This window comes from Sorex fumeus, unplaced genomic scaffold (assembly GCF_029834395.1).
Source record: "Sorex fumeus unplaced genomic scaffold, SorFum_2.1 ptg000021l, whole genome shotgun sequence".
Lineage (NCBI taxonomy): Eukaryota > Metazoa > Chordata > Mammalia > Eulipotyphla > Soricidae > Sorex > Sorex fumeus.
The window spans coordinates 15,149,402-15,165,855 of NW_026606078.1; the positions used below are offsets into that span (position 1 = coordinate 15,149,402).

At 40.7% G+C, this 16,454-nt stretch overlaps 1 pseudogene; it reads right to left on the reverse strand.

The window, feature by feature from the left end:
• Positions 1-11,326: 11,326 nt before the first annotated feature.
• On the reverse strand, positions 11,327-11,427 carry LOC130023042 (uncharacterized; annotated as a pseudogene).
• Positions 11,428-16,454: the final 5,027 nt, after the last annotated feature.

Below are 16,454 nucleotides of genomic sequence, written 5' to 3' on the forward strand. Positions count from 1 at the left end.
CCAATGGAACAGGGTTGAATACACTGACATCTCCCCTCAATCATATGCTCATCTAATCTTTGATAAAGGTGCAAGTAATGTGAAGTGGAGTAAGGAAAGCCTCTTTAACAACTTGTGCTGGCATCACTGGACGGCTACATGCAAAAAAATGGGCTCAGAACTCTGCCTAACACCGTGTACAAAAGTAAGATCAAAATGGATTAAAGACCTCAACATCAGACCAGAAACCATAAGTTACATTGTAGATAAAGTTGGCAAAACCCTCCATGACATTGAAGCTAATGGTATCTTCAAAGATGCCATGCCACTGGCCGAGCAATTGAAAACAGAGAGATAAATGGGACTATCTTAAACTAAGAAGCTTCTGCACCTCCAAAGAAACAGTGACCAAAATACAAAGACAGTCTACAGAATGGGAAAGGATATTCACCGAATACACATCTGACAAGGGGTTGATATCCAGGATATACAAAATACTGGTTAAACTCCAAAAGAAGAAAACATCCAACCCCATCCAAAAATGGGGCAATGAAATGAACAGAAACTTTCTCAAAGAAGAAATCCGAATGGCAAAAAAGCACATGAGAAAATGCTCTACATCATTAATCATCAGGGAGATGCAGATCAAAACCACAATGAGATACCATCTCACACCTCAGAGACTGGCCCACATTCAAAAGAACAAAAGCAACCGATGGTGGCGTTGATGTGGCGAGAAAGGGACACTCCTTCACTCTTGGTGGGAATGTCCACTGGTTCAGCCCTTCTGGAAAACAGTATCGATGATTCTCAAAAAATTAGAAATTGAGCTCCCATTTGACCCAGCAATACCACTCCTGGGAATATATCCCAGAGAGGCAAAAATGTATAGCCGAAGTGACATCTGCACTTGTTTGTTCATTGCAGCACTCTTTACAATAGCCAGAAACTGGAAGAAACCTGAATGCCCAAGAACAGATGACTGCTTAAAGAAACTTTGGTACATCTATACAATGGAGCACTATGTAGCTCTTAGAAAAGGTGAAGTCATGAAATTTACATACAAGTGGTACAATATGGAAAGTATCATGCTAAGTGAAATGAGTCAGAAAGAGAGGGATAGACATAGAAAGATTGCATTCATCTGGGGGATAGAAAGTAACAAAGTATGAGATTAATACCCAAGAATAGCTGAGATCGGCACCAGGAGGATTATTCCATAATTTAGAGGCCAGCCGGGTATCCTAGAGGAAAGGGCAGTTCAGATAGAGAAGGGAGCACCAAATAAAGGATGTTTGGAGGATCCTCCCAGGAGGGGAGATGCATTTCGAAAGTAGACTATGGACTGAATATGTTTGCCACTCAATGCCTCTTTTGCAGACCATAACACCCAAAATGAGAGAGAGAACACAGGGGATTGCCCTGCAACAGAGACAGGGGGAATGGGGGGATGGGGGTGGGAGGGATATCATCCATGGTGGTGGAAAATGGGCACTGGTGGAGGGATGGGTATCTAATCATTGTATAATTGAAACCAAAGCACAAAAAATTGTAAATCTACAACTGTAAAAAAATAAAATAAAATAAAATAAATGGGAAAAAATAAATTAAAAAAAAGTAAATCTAATATATTTTAGAGTAAATATATGTGAAGAATAATAAAATTCACGGGAACTATTTAGTGTTCTTAATGATACAGGAGTCAGAATTTTGAGGTTAATTGTATGGGTATTGCATAAATAATTTTTCCCCATTATGTGGTCTGTCTTTCGATCATGGTCACCATTTTTTCTGAGTTGCAGAAACTTCTTAGTTTAATGTAGTCTCATTTGTTTATCTTCACTTCCTCTTCCTTGGTCATTGGTGTTTCATTCTAGAAGTTTCCCTTAGCTTTAATGTCATGCAGGATCTTCCCACATTTTTCTCCATATATCTTAAGAATTCAGGTATGATAGTGAGGTCTTTAATACATTTGATCTGACTTTGTGCCTGGCACTATAAAGAGGTCTGAGTTCATTTTTTTTTTGCATATTGCTGTCCAGTTTTCCCAGCACCAGTTGCTGAAGAGACTTCATAGCTCAACTTCATATTTCTTGAGCCTTTAAGAAAGATTAGGTAATAATAATCTGAGGGCTAGCGTCAGGATATTTGACTATATTCCATTGATCTGAGGCCTGTCTTTATCTGAATATCATGGTATTTTGATTACTAAAACTTTGTAGTAGGGTTGCAAGTGGGGGAAGGTGTTCCCTTCTTCTTTTTACCAAAGACTTAGTTCTTCATGGGAGTTTATTGTTTTGTATGAGTTTCAAGAGTGTTTAATCTATTTCTTTGAAAAATGTTATGGGTATCCTTATAGAAAGTGCATTAAATCTTTGTAGAGCTTTGGGTGTATTGCCATTTTGACAGTGTTAAACCTCTCAATCCATGAGCATGGGATGTGATTCCATTTCCTCATATACTCTCTTATTTCGTGAAGTAGTGTTTTGTAGGGTTTTTTTTTTTGGTATAGTTGCTTAACCTTTTTAGTTGATTCCAATATACTCGATTTTCTGAGGTATTATTGTGAATGGGATTGTTTTTCTCTATCTCTTTTTTCACTTTCATTATTAATATATGGGAAAGCCATGGCATACCAGGTATTGATTTTGTAATATGCTACTTTACTAAACAAATCTATGGTTCCCAGGAGCTTTTTTGGAGATTCTTTGGGATTTTCTAAGTATAGTATCATGTTATCTCCAAATAGTAAAAGCTTGAGTTCTTCCTTTTTTATATGGATGCCCTTGATATCTTTTTTTTTTTTACCAAAATCATATGGCAAGTACTTCAAGTACTATGAAGAATAGGAGTGTTGACAGTGGGTAACTTGTTTTGTGCCTGATTGTATTCTGGAATTCTATTTCATTGATTTCTTCTCCAAGCCTTTGGTTTTTCCCCGTTGAGAATAGTACTTGCTGTGGGTTTGTGGTAATTTGCTTTGACTATATTGAGGAAAGTACTTTCAACTCACATTTTGTTGAGAGTTTTTCATGATGAATGGGTGCTGGATCTCATCAAATGCTTTATCTACATCTATTGATATGATCATATGACTTTTATCTTTATTTTATTGAGATGGTGTATTCTGTTGATTCACTAGAGAATGTTAAGCCATCATTGCATCCCAAGCTAAACCTACTTGGTCATAGTGTGTGATCTTTTGTGGAGTTTCTAGATTCTCTATGCTGGTATTTTCTTGAAAATTTTTGTATCTGTATTCACAAAGGAAATAGGTCTGCAATTTTCTTTTTTTGTGATGTCTCTGTCGATTTGAGTATTAGGGTGATCTTTGCCTCATAGAAACTATTTGGGAGTATTTCTGTTTCTTCAATTTCCTGGAAAATCTTAAAAATGTTGGAAGCAGTTCCTCTTTAAAGGTTTGAAATATTTTACTATTGAATCCATCTGGGACCTGGATTCTGTTTGGGGGTATAATTTTTTTTTCCCTTTATTTTATTTTATTTTTTTTTTAAGTTGTAGATTTACAATTTTTTGTGCTTTGGTTTCAATTATACAATGATCAGATACCCATCCCTCCACCAGTGCCCATTTTCCACCACCATGGATAATATCCCTCCCACCCCCATCCCCCCATCCCCCCTGTCTCTGTGGCAGGGCAATCCCCTGTGTTCTCTCTCTCCTTTGGGGTGTTGTGGTCTGCAAAAGAGGCATTGAGTGGCAAACATGTTCAGTCCATAGTCTACTTTCGACATGCATCTCCCCTCCTGGGAGGATCCTCCAAACATCCTTTATTTGGTGCTCCCTTCTCTATCTGAACAGCCCTTTCCTCTAGGATACCCGGCTGGCCTCTAAGTTATGGAGTAATCCTCCTGGTGCTGATCTCAGCTATTCTTGGGTATTAATCTCATACTTTGTTACTTTATATCCCCCAGATGAATGCAATCTTTCTATGTCTATCCCTCTCTTTCTGACTCATTTCGCTTAGCATGATACTTTCCATATTGTACCACTTGTATGTAAATTTCATGACTTCATCTTTTCTAACAGCTACATAGTACTCCATTGTGTAGATGTACCAAAGTTTCTTTAACCAGTCATCTGTTCTTGGGCATTCAGGTTTCTTCCAGTTTCTGGCTATTGTAAAGAGTGCTGCAATGAACAAATAAGTGCAGATGTCACTTCGACTATACATTTTTGCCTCTCTGGGATATATTCCCAGGAGTGGTATTGCTGGGTCAAATGGGAGCTCAATTTCTAATTTTTTGAGAATCATCCATACTGTTTTCCAGAAGGGCTGAACCAGTGGACATTCCCACCAACAGTGAAGGAGTGTCCCTTTCTCGCCACGTCCACGCCACCATCGGTTGCTTTTGTTCTTTTGAATGTGGGCCAGTCTCTGAGGTGTGAGATGGTATCTCATTGTGGTTTTGATCTGCATCTCCCTGATGATTAATGATGTAGAGCATTTTCTCATGTGCTTTTTTGCCATTCGGATTTCTTCTTTGAGAAAGTTTCTGTTCATTTCATTGCCCCATTTTTGGATGAGGTTGGATGTTTTCTTCTTTTGGAGTTTAACCAGTATTTTGTATATCCTGGATATCAACCCCTTGTCAGATGTGTATTCGGTGAATATCCTTTCCCATTCTGTAGACTGTCTTTGTATTTTGGTCACTGTTTCTTTGGAGGTGCAGAAGCTTCTTAGTTTAAGATAGTCCCATTTATCTCTCTGTTTTCAATTGCTCGGCCAGTGGCATGGCATCTTTGAAGATACCATTAGCTTCAATGTCATGGAGGGTTTTGCCAACTTTATCTACAATGTACCTTATGGTTTCTGGTCTGATGTTGAGGTCTTTAATCCATTTTGATCTTACTTTTGTACACGGTGTTAGGCAGAGTTCTGAGCCCATTTTTTGCATGTAGCCGTCCAGTGATGCCAGCACAAGTTGTTAAAGAGGCTTTCCTTACTCCACTTCACATTACTTGCACCTTTATCAAAGATTAGATGAGCATATGATTGAGGAGAGATGTCAGTGTATTCAACCCTGTTCCATTGGTCTGCAGTTCTGCCTTTGTTCCAGTACCATGCTGTTTTAATTATTACTGCTTTGTAGTACAGTTTGAAGTTCGGGAGGTTGATTCCTCCCATTTTCTTTTTCCCAAGAATTGTTTTAGCTATTCGTGGGGGCTTATTGTTCCATATAAATTTCAAGAGTGTTTGATCAATTTCTTTGAAGAATGTCATGGGTATCCTTATAGGGATTGCATTGAATTTATACAATGCTTTCGGTAGTATTGCCATTTTGACAATGTTAAGTCTCCCGATCCATGAGCAGGGGATATCTTTCCATTTCCTCATGTCCTCTTTTATTTCCTGAAGTAGCGTTTTGTAGTTTTCTTTGTACAGGTCCTTTACTTCCTTAGTTAAGCTGATTCCTAAGTACTTGATTTTCTGGGGCACAATTGTGAACGGGATTGTTTTTTTCATGTTGCTTTCTTCTCTCTCACTGTTTGCGTATAGGAAAGCCATGGACTTTTGGGTATTGATTTTATAACCTGCAACTTTACTATACGAGTCTGTTGTTTCTAGGAGTTTTTTGGTGGAAGTTATTGGGTTCTCTAAGTAGAGTATCATATCATCTGCGAATAGTGAGAGCTTGATTTCTTCCTTTCCTACCTGAATGCACTTAATATCTTTTTCCTGCCTAATCGCTATTGCAAGTACTTCCAGTACTATATTGAACAGCAGTGGAGAGAGTGGGCATCCCTGTCTCGTCCCTGATCTTAGAGGGAAGGCTCTCAGATTTTCCCCATTGAGGATGTTGCTTGCTGTAGGCTTGTGGTAGATGGCTTTAATTATGTTGAGGAAGGTCCCCTCTATACCCATTTTGGCTAGGGTTTTCATCATAAAGGGGTGCTGGATCTTATCAAATGCTTTCTCTGCATCTCTTGATATGATCATATGCTTTTTATCTTTTCTTTTGTTGATATGGTGGATTATGTTGATTGATTTCCGAATGTTAAACCATCCTTGCATCCCTGGGATGAATCCTACTTGGTCATGGTGTATGATCTTTTTGATGAGTAGTTGGATTCTATTTGCTAGTAGTTTGTTGAGGATCTTTGCATCTGTGTTCATCAGGGATATCGGCCTGTAATTCTCTTTCTTTGTGGTATCTCTGTCTGCTTTTGGTATCAGTGTGATATTTGCTTCGTAGAAACTGTTTGGAAGTGTTTTTAATATTTCAATTTCGTGGAAAAGCTTAAAGAGCATTGGGAATAAGTCCTCTTTAAAGATTTGGAAGATTCACTAGTGAATCCATCCGGGCCAGGACTTTTGTGCTTGGGGAGACTTTTTATTACCATTTCAATTTCCTTGATGGTGATAGGTCTGTTCAGGTATTCCAGGTCTTCTTGGTTCAGCCTTGGGAGTCTGTAGGAGTCTAGGAATTTATCCATTTCCTCGAGGTTTTGATGTTCCGTGGCATAAAGCTTCTCAAAGTACTCCCTGAGGATCCTCTGAATTTCTGTGGTTTCTGTTGTAATGACCCCCTTTTCATTTCTGATTCGGTTTACTAGGGTTTTCTCTCTCCCTTTCTTTGTGAGTTTTGCTAGAGGCTTATCGATCTTGTTAATTTTCTCGAAGAACCAGCTCTTGGTTTCATTGATCTTTCGGATTGTTTTTTGGGTTTCCATGTCGTTAATCTCTGCTCTGAGTTTTATTATTTCCTTTCTCCTGTTCGGGTTGTGCTCCTTTTTTTGGACCTTCTCCAAGCTCTTAAGCTGTGAGGTTAGGTTACTTATGTGTGCTCGCTCCTCCTTCCTGAGGAATGCTTGTAGAGCTATAAACTTTCCTCTTAACACAGCCTTTGCTGTGTCCCATAAGTTTTGGTAACTCATGTTCTCATTTTCATTCGTTTCTAGGAATCTTTTGATTTCCTCTTTGATTTCCTGTCTAATCCACTCGTTGTTCAATAGTGCACTGTTTAATTTCCAGGTGTTTGATTTAGTTTTCTGTTTTTGTGTGTGATTTACTTCTAATTTCAGCGCATTATGGTCTGAGAAGATTGTTGATACAATCTCTACCTTCTTAATTTTATGGAGGCATGTTTTGTGGCTCAGCATGTGGTCTATCTTGGAGAATGTTCCATGTACGCTTGAGAAGAATGTGTATTCAGCTTTTTGTGGATGAATGTCCTGTACATATCTACTAAGTCCCTTTCTTCCATTGTTTCCCTCAAATGAAGTATGTCCTTGCTAAGCTTGAGTCTGGTTGATCTATCAAGAGGTGACAAAGCAGTGTTGAAGTCTCCCACTAGTATTGTGTTGCTATTGATGTCTTTTTCCAAATCTATGAGTAGTTGTTTTAAGTACTTTGCTGGTCTCTCATTAGGTGCATATACATTTATTATTGTAAGTTCTTCCTGTTGTACAGATCCTCTGATCAATAAGAAATGGCCTTCACTGTCTCTTATGACCTTCCTCACTCTGATATCGATGTGGTCTGATATAAGGATGGCTATCCCAGCTTTTTTATGGGAGCTGTTTGCCTGTAGGATTGTTTTCCAGCCTTTGACTCTGAGTCTGTGTTTGCTTTGACTATTGAGATGCGTTTCTTGCAGGCAGCAGAATGTTGGGTTCAATTTTCTAATCCATCCTGCCACTCTATGTCTTTTAATTGGTGCGTTTAGCCCATTGACATTGAGAGAGATTATTGTTATGGGATTTTGTCCCATTGTTCTGTTAAAATTTGGTGTATTTGAGGGGCCTTTCTTGCCTTAAAGTAGCCCATTTAGTTGTTCTTGTAACCATGGTTTTGAGTCTATGAAGTTCCTGAGCTGTTGTTTGTCTGTGAAACTGTGTGTTGTTCCTTCTATTATGAATGAGAGTCTTGCTGGGAAAAGTATTTTGGGGGAGCCATTTATTTCATTGAGTTTTTTTACTATGTCCCACCACTGTTTTCGGGCCATGAGGGTTTCATCAGAAAAATCAGCTGTGAATTTTAAGGATGCTCCTTTGTAAGAGATTTCTTTCTTCGATCTTGCTGCTTTCAGAATTTTGTCTCTGTCTAAGGTTTTGGTCATTTTGATCAGAATGTGTCTTGGGGTATTTTATTCGGATTTCTTCTAGTTGGTACCCTTCGGGCCTCCTGAATGTGGTCACAAGTTTTCTTCAGCTCTGGAAATGTTGTAGCAATGATGTCTTTGACAGTTTCTTCTTCATCGAGGTTTTCTTCCTGTCCCTCTGGGACTCCAATAATTCTTATGTTACCCCTCTTGGCTTCATCACGATCTTCTCTTGCCATCTGTTCCCGAATTGTGAGTCTCTTTTCCATTTTCTGCTCTTTTCTGGAGAGTCTCTGAACTTCATCTTCGAGCTCACTGATTCTGTTCTCAGCCGCTCTTACTCTGCTGCTGAGGCCTTCCACTGAGCTTTTCAATTCGCCTACGAGATTTTTCAGGTCTGACATTTCTGATTGCATTTTCCTCATTTCTGCCTTCAGATCCTCTTGTCTTCTATTGGCATTGGTTTCCATTGTTTCTTTTAATTCCCTAAGCATCCTAAGTAGCTCCCTTCTGAATTCCTTGTCAGAGAGGTTGTCTAACACTACAGTACTGTTGGTGTCATCTGGGCTAGACTCTTCAATATGAAAGTTTGGTGGGCTTTTGCTTTGCTTTACCATTGTGAGAGGTGTGGTTTAGTCCTTCACGTTCAGTGTTACTATTCTGCTTGATATGCAGTGTGAGTTATGATAGGCTTATGAGTTATTGGCAACTGTGTTTCTAGTGGCTGAGCTAAAATAAAGAAGTTTCCATCTAAGAAGTTAGCTTATGGTTCCTATGGCATATGTAGTGGGAAAATATTTCGCGGCCACGTCAGCGGCCACGGCTCCGGAAAGAGTCCCTGGCACTGGGCGAGGAGTTGGGAATGTCTCCTGTTTGGAATTGGAGCCGTTCAGCTTTGTTGTCCAGAGCTGGGCCTCTGTGCCCGTCCCACGCAGATCAGGGGTTGAAAACCGGCTGTCTAGGGGCTGTTTCTAGCTGATCGTGCCCAGAGAGGAACCCAGGCCCTTGGGGGCGGGCTGTACCTGTTGGAATTGGAGCCGTTCAGCTTTGTTGCTCAGAGCTGGGCCTCTGTGCCCGTCCCAAGCAGATCAGGGGTTGAAAACCGGCTGTCTAGGGGCTGTTTCTAGCTGCGAGTGCCCAAAGAGGAATCCAGGCCCTTGGGGGCGGGCTGTACCTGTTGGAATTGGAGCCGTTCAGCTTTGTTGCTCAGAGCTGGGCCTCTGTGCCCGTCCCACGCAGATCAGGGGTTGAAAACCGGCTGTCTAGCGGCTGTTTCTAGCTGCGCGTGCCCAGAGAGGAACCCAGGCCCTTGGGGGCGGGCTGTACCTGTTGGAATTGGAGCTGTTCAGCTTTGTTGCTCAGAGCTGGGCCTCTGTGCCCGTCCCACGCAGATCAGGGGTTGAAAACCGGCTGTCTAGGGGCTGTTTCTAGCTGCGCGTGCCCAGAGAGGAACCCAGGCCCTTGGGGGCGGGCTGTACCTGTTGGAATTGGAGCCATTCAGCTTTGTTGCTCAGAGCTGGGCCTCTGTGCCCGTCTCACGCAGATCAGGGGTTGAAAACCGGCTGTCTAGGGGCTGTTTCTAGCTGCGCGTGCCCAGAGAGGAACCCAGGCCCTTGGGGGCGGGCTGTACCTGTTGGAATTGGAGCCCTTCAGCTTTGTTGCTCAGAGCTGGGCCTCTGTGCCCGTCCCACGCAGATCAGGGGTTGAAAACCGGCTGTCTAGGGGCTGTTTCTAGCTGCGCGTGCCCAGAGAGGAACTCAGGCCCTTGGGGGCGGGCTGTACCTGTTGGAATTGGAGCCGGTCAGCTTTGTTGCTCAGAGCTGGGCCTCTGTGCCCGTCCCACGCAGATCAGGGGTTGAAAACTGGCTGTCTAGGGGCTGTTTCTAGCTGCGCGTGCCCAGAGAGGAACCCAGGCCCTTGGGGGCCGGCTGTACCTGTTGGAATTGGAGCCATTCAGCTTTGTTGCCCACAGCTGGCCCTCTGTGCCCGTCTCACGCGGATCAGGGGTTGAAAACCGGCTGTCTAGGGGCTTTTTCTAGCTGCGCGTTCCCAGAGAGGAACCCAGGCCCTTGGCGGGGGGCTGTACCGGGGGTATAATTTTGACCATCATTTCAATTTCCTTGGTAGTGATAGGTTCAAGTATTTCAAATCTTCTTGGTTCAGCCTTGGGAGGTAATTGGGATCCAATAATTTATCAATTTTTTCAAGATTCTCTCATTTCCTGCTGCCAAGATTCTCAAAATAATCTCTGATGATCCTATAGATTTCTGTACTTTCTATTAGGATACACCCCTTTGCATTTCTGATTCGATTTATTAGAATTCTTTCTCTTTGTTTCTTTGAGAGGCTTCTCATGGTTTATTGATCTTATTTATTTTCTCAAAGAACCAGCTTTTGCTTTTATTGGTCTTTTGGATTGTATTTTGGGATTCTAGCTCATTGATGTCTGGTACATGTTTTATTATTTCCTTCCTCCAGCCTAGTTTGGACTACTTTTGATCGTCATTTTCCAAAATCTTGAGCTCTAATTTATTCATGTAGGCCCTTTATTTCTTCCTGATGAATTGTGGCCGATCTATAATCTTTCCTGTTAACACTGCTTTTGCTGTGCCTCACAAGTTATGGTAGCTCGTGTCCTCATTCTCATTTGTTTCTGGAACCTTTTTATTTCCTCTTTGATTTCTTCTCTAAGCCAATGGTTGTTCTTTACTTCCCTTAAAGAAAATATTTCCTTGCTGAGCTTCAGTCTGTTTGATCTATCGAGAAGTGACAAAGAAGTGTTGAAATCTCCTTCTAGTATTGTGTTGCTATCAATGTTTTTCTATAAGTCAATTAGAAGTTGTTTTTAATATTTTGCTGGTCTGTCATTAGGATCATATACATTGTGGAGGGTGAGTTCTTTCTGATGTACATATCCCATGATCATTAAGAAATGACCTTCACTCTCTCTGATAACCTTTAGCCTGAAGTCCATGTGGTCTGATACTAGTATGGCCACTCCAGCTTTGTGGAGGTGATATTTTCTTGAAAACTTGTTTCCCAGACTTTTACTTTTAGCCCATGGGTGCTTTGATTGTTCAGACGTGTTTCTTGCAGGCAGCAGAATGTTGGTTTCAGTTTTCTAATTCATCTTCCCATTCTGTGCCTCTGAATTGGCACATTTAGTCCATTGACATTGAGAGAGATTGTTGTGATGGGGATTTGTGCTCTCTTTATGTAGAATTTTTGTACTTGTGGGGATTGTCTTAGCTTAAAGTAGACCTGTTCATTCTTCTTGCAACAAAAATATGGAATGCTTTACAAGTTTGCATATCATCTCTGTGCAAGGACCAAGCTCATCATTTTATCATTTCAATTTTAGTATATGTGTTAAAGTTAGTAGGAGTTAATTTTTCCATATTTTTCTCTTCTTATTACTTTGAGTGTTGTCCTTCCTCACTCCTATGGCAGACAATGATTCCTAATCAAGGAATGTATTTCAAAGCAGCATGAATAAATAGATTTAGAACTTTAATGTCCCAGAAAGAAAAATATGGTTTTTACCATATTATCTTTTACCATACCCTAGGCATCAGTTTTACAAAATAATTCTTTTGGAAGATGGTATATGAGTTTGTTTAATGTCGTTCCCTGAAACCTTAATTGAGACCATTAAACTAGAGCCTTTTGCTGTTCTCACCTCAGTCCCGTGTACATCTCCAGGAAAAGGTGGATGGTGTTGTCTGCATTTTGACCACCTTGAATGTATGTAGGATTTTTCTCCTGAAGGAGGAGGTGAGAAGCATATTGATGATTTCATTCCACCTTATTACAAGTTCAACTTGAACGGAAGGTGAGACTCATGTGGCTCCTATAAAGGACAGAACAAAGGGTCTCAGTGAAGTTTAATGGCCAACACACATTAACAACATAGATGACTCATAGTAACCTGTGTGCATCTTTGTGTATAGTGAGTTTCATATCTACTGATAGTGAATCTCAGTCATGACACATGGGCAAAACGGATCTGTAATTAAAAATCTAGTTCTCTGTGCCACAAGCCTACAGCAAGCATCATCCTCAATGGGGAGAAACTGAGAGCCTTCCCTCTAAGATCAGGGACGAGACAGGGATGCCCACTCTCTCCACTGCTGTTCAATATAGTACTGGAAGTACTTGCAATAGCGATTAGGCAGGAAAAAGATATTAAGGGCATTCAGGTAGGAAAGGAAGAAATCAAGCTCTCACTATTCGCAGATGATATGATGCTCTACTTAGAGAACCCAATAACGTCCACCAAAAAACTCCTAGAAACAACAGACTCATATAGTAAAGTTGCAGGCTATAAAATCAATACCCAAAAGTCCATGGCTTTCCTATATGCAAACAGTGAGAGAGAAGAAAGCAACATGAAAAAAACAATCCCGTTCACAATTGTGCCCCAGAAAATCAAGTACTTAGGAATCAGCTTAACTAAGGAAGTAAAGGACCTGTACAAAGAAAACTACAAAACGCTACTTCAGGAAATAAAAGAGGACATGAGGAAATGGAAAGATATCCCCTGCTCATGGGTCGGGAGACTTAACATTGTCAAAATGGCAATACTACCGAAAGCATTGTATAAATTCAATGCAATCCCTATAAGGATACCCACGACATTCTTCAAAGAAATGGAGCAAACACTCCTGAAATTTATATGGAACAATAAGCCCCCACGAATAGCTAAAGCAATTCTTGGGAAAAAGAAAATGGGAGGAATCAACCTCCCGAACATCAAACTGTACTACAAAGCAGTAATAATTAAAACAGCATGGTACTGGAACAAAAGCAGAAATGCAGACCAATGGAACAGGGTTGAAAACACTGACATCTCCCCTCAATCATATGATCATCTAATCTTTGATAAAGGTGCAAGTAATGTGAAGTGGAGTAAGGAAAGCCTCTTTAACAACTTGTGCTGGCATCACTGGACGGCTACATGCAAAAAAATGGGCTCAGAACTCTGCCTAACACCGTGTACAAAAGTAAGACCAAAATGGATTAAAGACCTCAACATCAGACCAGAAACCATAAGGTACATTGTAGACAAAGTTGGCAAAACTCTACATGACATTGAAGCTAATGGTATCTTCAATGATGCCACGCCACAGGCCGAGCAAGTGAAAACAGAGATAGATAAATGGGACTACCTAAACAAAGAAGCTTCTGCACCTCCAAAGAAACAGTGACCAAAATACAGACAGTCTACAGAAAGGGAAAGGATATTCACCGAATACACATCTGACAAGGGGTTGATATCCAGGATATACAAAATAATGGTTGATCTCCACAAGAAGAAAACATCCAACCCCATCCAAAAATGGGGCAATGAAATGAACAGAAACTTTCTCAAAGAAGAAATCCGAATGGCAAAAAAGCACATGAGAAAATGCTCTACATCATTAATCATCAGGGAGATGCAGATCAAAACCACAATGAGATACCATCTCACACCTCAGAGACTGGCCCACATTCAAAAGAACAAAAGCAACCGATGGTGGCGTGGATGTGGCGAGAAAAGGACACTCCTTCACTGTTGGTGGGAATGTCCACTGGTTCAGCCCTTCTGGAAAACAGTATCGATGAGTCTCAAAAAATTAGAAATTGAGCTCCCATTTGACCCAGCAATACCACTCATGGGAATATATCCCAGAGAGGCAAAAATGTATAGCCGAAGTGACATCTGCACTTGTTTGTTCATTGCAGCACTCTTTACAATAGCCAGAAACTGGAAGAAACCTGAATGCCCAAGAACAGATGACTGGTTAAAGAAACTTTGGTACATCTACACAATGGAGTACTATGTAGCTGTTAGAAAAGATGAAGTCATGAAATTTACATACAAGTGGTACAATATGGAAAGTATCATGCTAAGCGAAATGAGTCAGAAAGAGAGGGATAGACATAGAAAGTTTGCATTCATCTGGGGGATATAAAGTAACAAAGTATGAGATTAATACCCAAGAATAGCTGAGATCAGCACCAGGAGGATTACTCCATAACTTAGAGGCCAGCAGGATATCCTAGAGGAAAGGGCAGTTCAGATAGAGAAGGGAGCACCAAATAAAGGATGTTTGGAGGATCCTCCCAGGAGGGGAGATGCATGTCGAAAGTAGACTATGTACTGAACATGTTTGCCACTCAATGCCTCTTTTGCAGACCACAACACCCAAAAGAAGAGAGAGAACACAGGGGATTGCCCTGCCACAGAGACAGGGGGGATGGGGGGATGGGGGTGGGAGGGATATTATCCATGGTGGTGGAAAATGGGCACTGGTGGAGGGATGGGTATCTGATCATTGTATAATTGAAACCAAAGCACAAATAATTGTAAATCTACAACTGTAAAAAAATAAAATAAAATAAAGGGAAAAAAATGCAGGAAAAAAATCTAGTTCTCTGAGCAGAGTGGGGTTTCTGACATGATTGAACAAGTGTGTAGTAATTTATTACTAAGCACATAAGTATTTTCAATGATGTGTACTTTTTGATCTAAAATTAATTCCAAATATGTCTAAAACAACAGTCTCCTGACCTCGCACCTGGGTTTTCTCACTGGGGCACCTTGGAGGTGGCTGGGTGAGATTCCCTCACCGCCCTGAGCAGAGCCCCGGCAGCTGAAGACCTCTGCAACCAGCCATAGGTACGCTTAAGACCACTCTTCTCAAGCTTCAAGGAGCCTCTTGCATGAAGGAACTGGAAGAGGAACCCAAATGTGCGGGACCGGGGGATGAGACCTCCATGGCTGCTCAGATCAAGACTGTGCCCCCTCCTTCCAGATCCCCCATCTTCTAGTAATTAAGTGTTACAACCACGAACTACCCCTGGATCCATGTAATGCCATCAATAGCCAACATCCAGAGACTGGATCTTATTTAGAAGACAGCAACTCTGATTGTCCAGTTCTCACTCTCAGAGAACCTGGTAGGCTTCTGCGAGTATCTTGCCCGCATGGTGGAGTCTTTGTTTCTGGTCACTGTTTCTTTTGAGGTACATAAGCTGCTTAATTTGAGATAGTCCCCTTTGTTTATCTCTGTTTCCAGTTGCTTGGCAAGTGGCGTGTTATATTTGAAGATACCTTTAGCTTCAATGTCCTGGAGGGATTTGCCGACCTTGTCATCACTGTACCTGCGGGATTCTGGTGTGATGTTGAAGACTTTGACCTATGTTTATCTGACTTTTGTGCATGGTGTTAGGTAGAGATCTGAGCCATTTTTTTTGCATGTAGCTGTCCAGTTTTTTCTGCACCGTTTGTTTAGAAGGACTGTCTTGAACCACTTCACATTTCTTGCTCCCTTATCAAAGATTAGATGATTATATATTTGAGGGTGTGTGTCAGTATATTCAATTCTTTTCCATTGGTCTGCAGCTGAGCCTTTTTTTCAGTCCCATTCTGTTCTCATTATTATCGTTTGTAGTAGAGTTTGTGGTTGGGGAAGGTGATGCCTCCATCGTCTTTTCCCCAAGAATTGCTTTAGCTATTCGTGTGCGTTTGTTGTTCCATGTGAATTTCAGGAGTGCTTGATGAATTTCTTTGAAGAATGTCATGGGTATCTTTATAGGGATCAAGTTGAATTTTTACAATGCTTCTTGGAGAATTGCCATTTTTACAATGTTAATTCTCCCATTCCATAAGCAGTATATATGTTTCCGTTTCCTCGTGTCCTTTCAAATTTCCTATTGTATAGGTCCTTTACCTCCTTAGTTAAGCTGATTCCAAGGTTCTTGGTTTTCTGAGGCACGATTGTGAATGGGATTGCTTTTTCATGTCACTTTCTTCTCGCTCATTACTTGCATATAAAAAAGCCATAGACTTTTGGGTATTGAGTTTATAGCCTGCAATTTTACTATAAAAGTCTATTGCCTCTAGAGTTTTTTCGTAGAGATTTTAGTATTCTCTAAATATAGTATGATATCTTCTGTGAATAGTGAGAGATTATTTCTACCTTTCATACATGAAAACCCCTTAATATCTTTTTCTTATCTATTTTCCATTCCAAGTACTTCCAGTACTACATTGAACAGAAGTGCCAAAATGAATTTTTATTTAGCACATTCTGTCTGTAAATTTCTATGCTAAGAACGTTGGAAGAAAGAGTGATATCTTAGTAATTTACAAGTAAATTATGAAGACAGATAATTTAAAAGAATTTCCTTGTATAAATTTCCAAAATGTGTAGCTTTTATTAAATATATTAAGAATAAATCGTAGGTCTTGATTATACCATGAAGATTAATTTCCTGTTAGAAGTTACCCTTCTAAAATGCAAGAAAGAGGCACATTTTGAAAATGTTGATTATTCGTTCATTCATTCAATGAATATTTGTTAGTCTGGTTGTGCAGTGCCTGCAGGAAGTCAACCTGTACCCTCAGGTGAGTGCATCAACAGT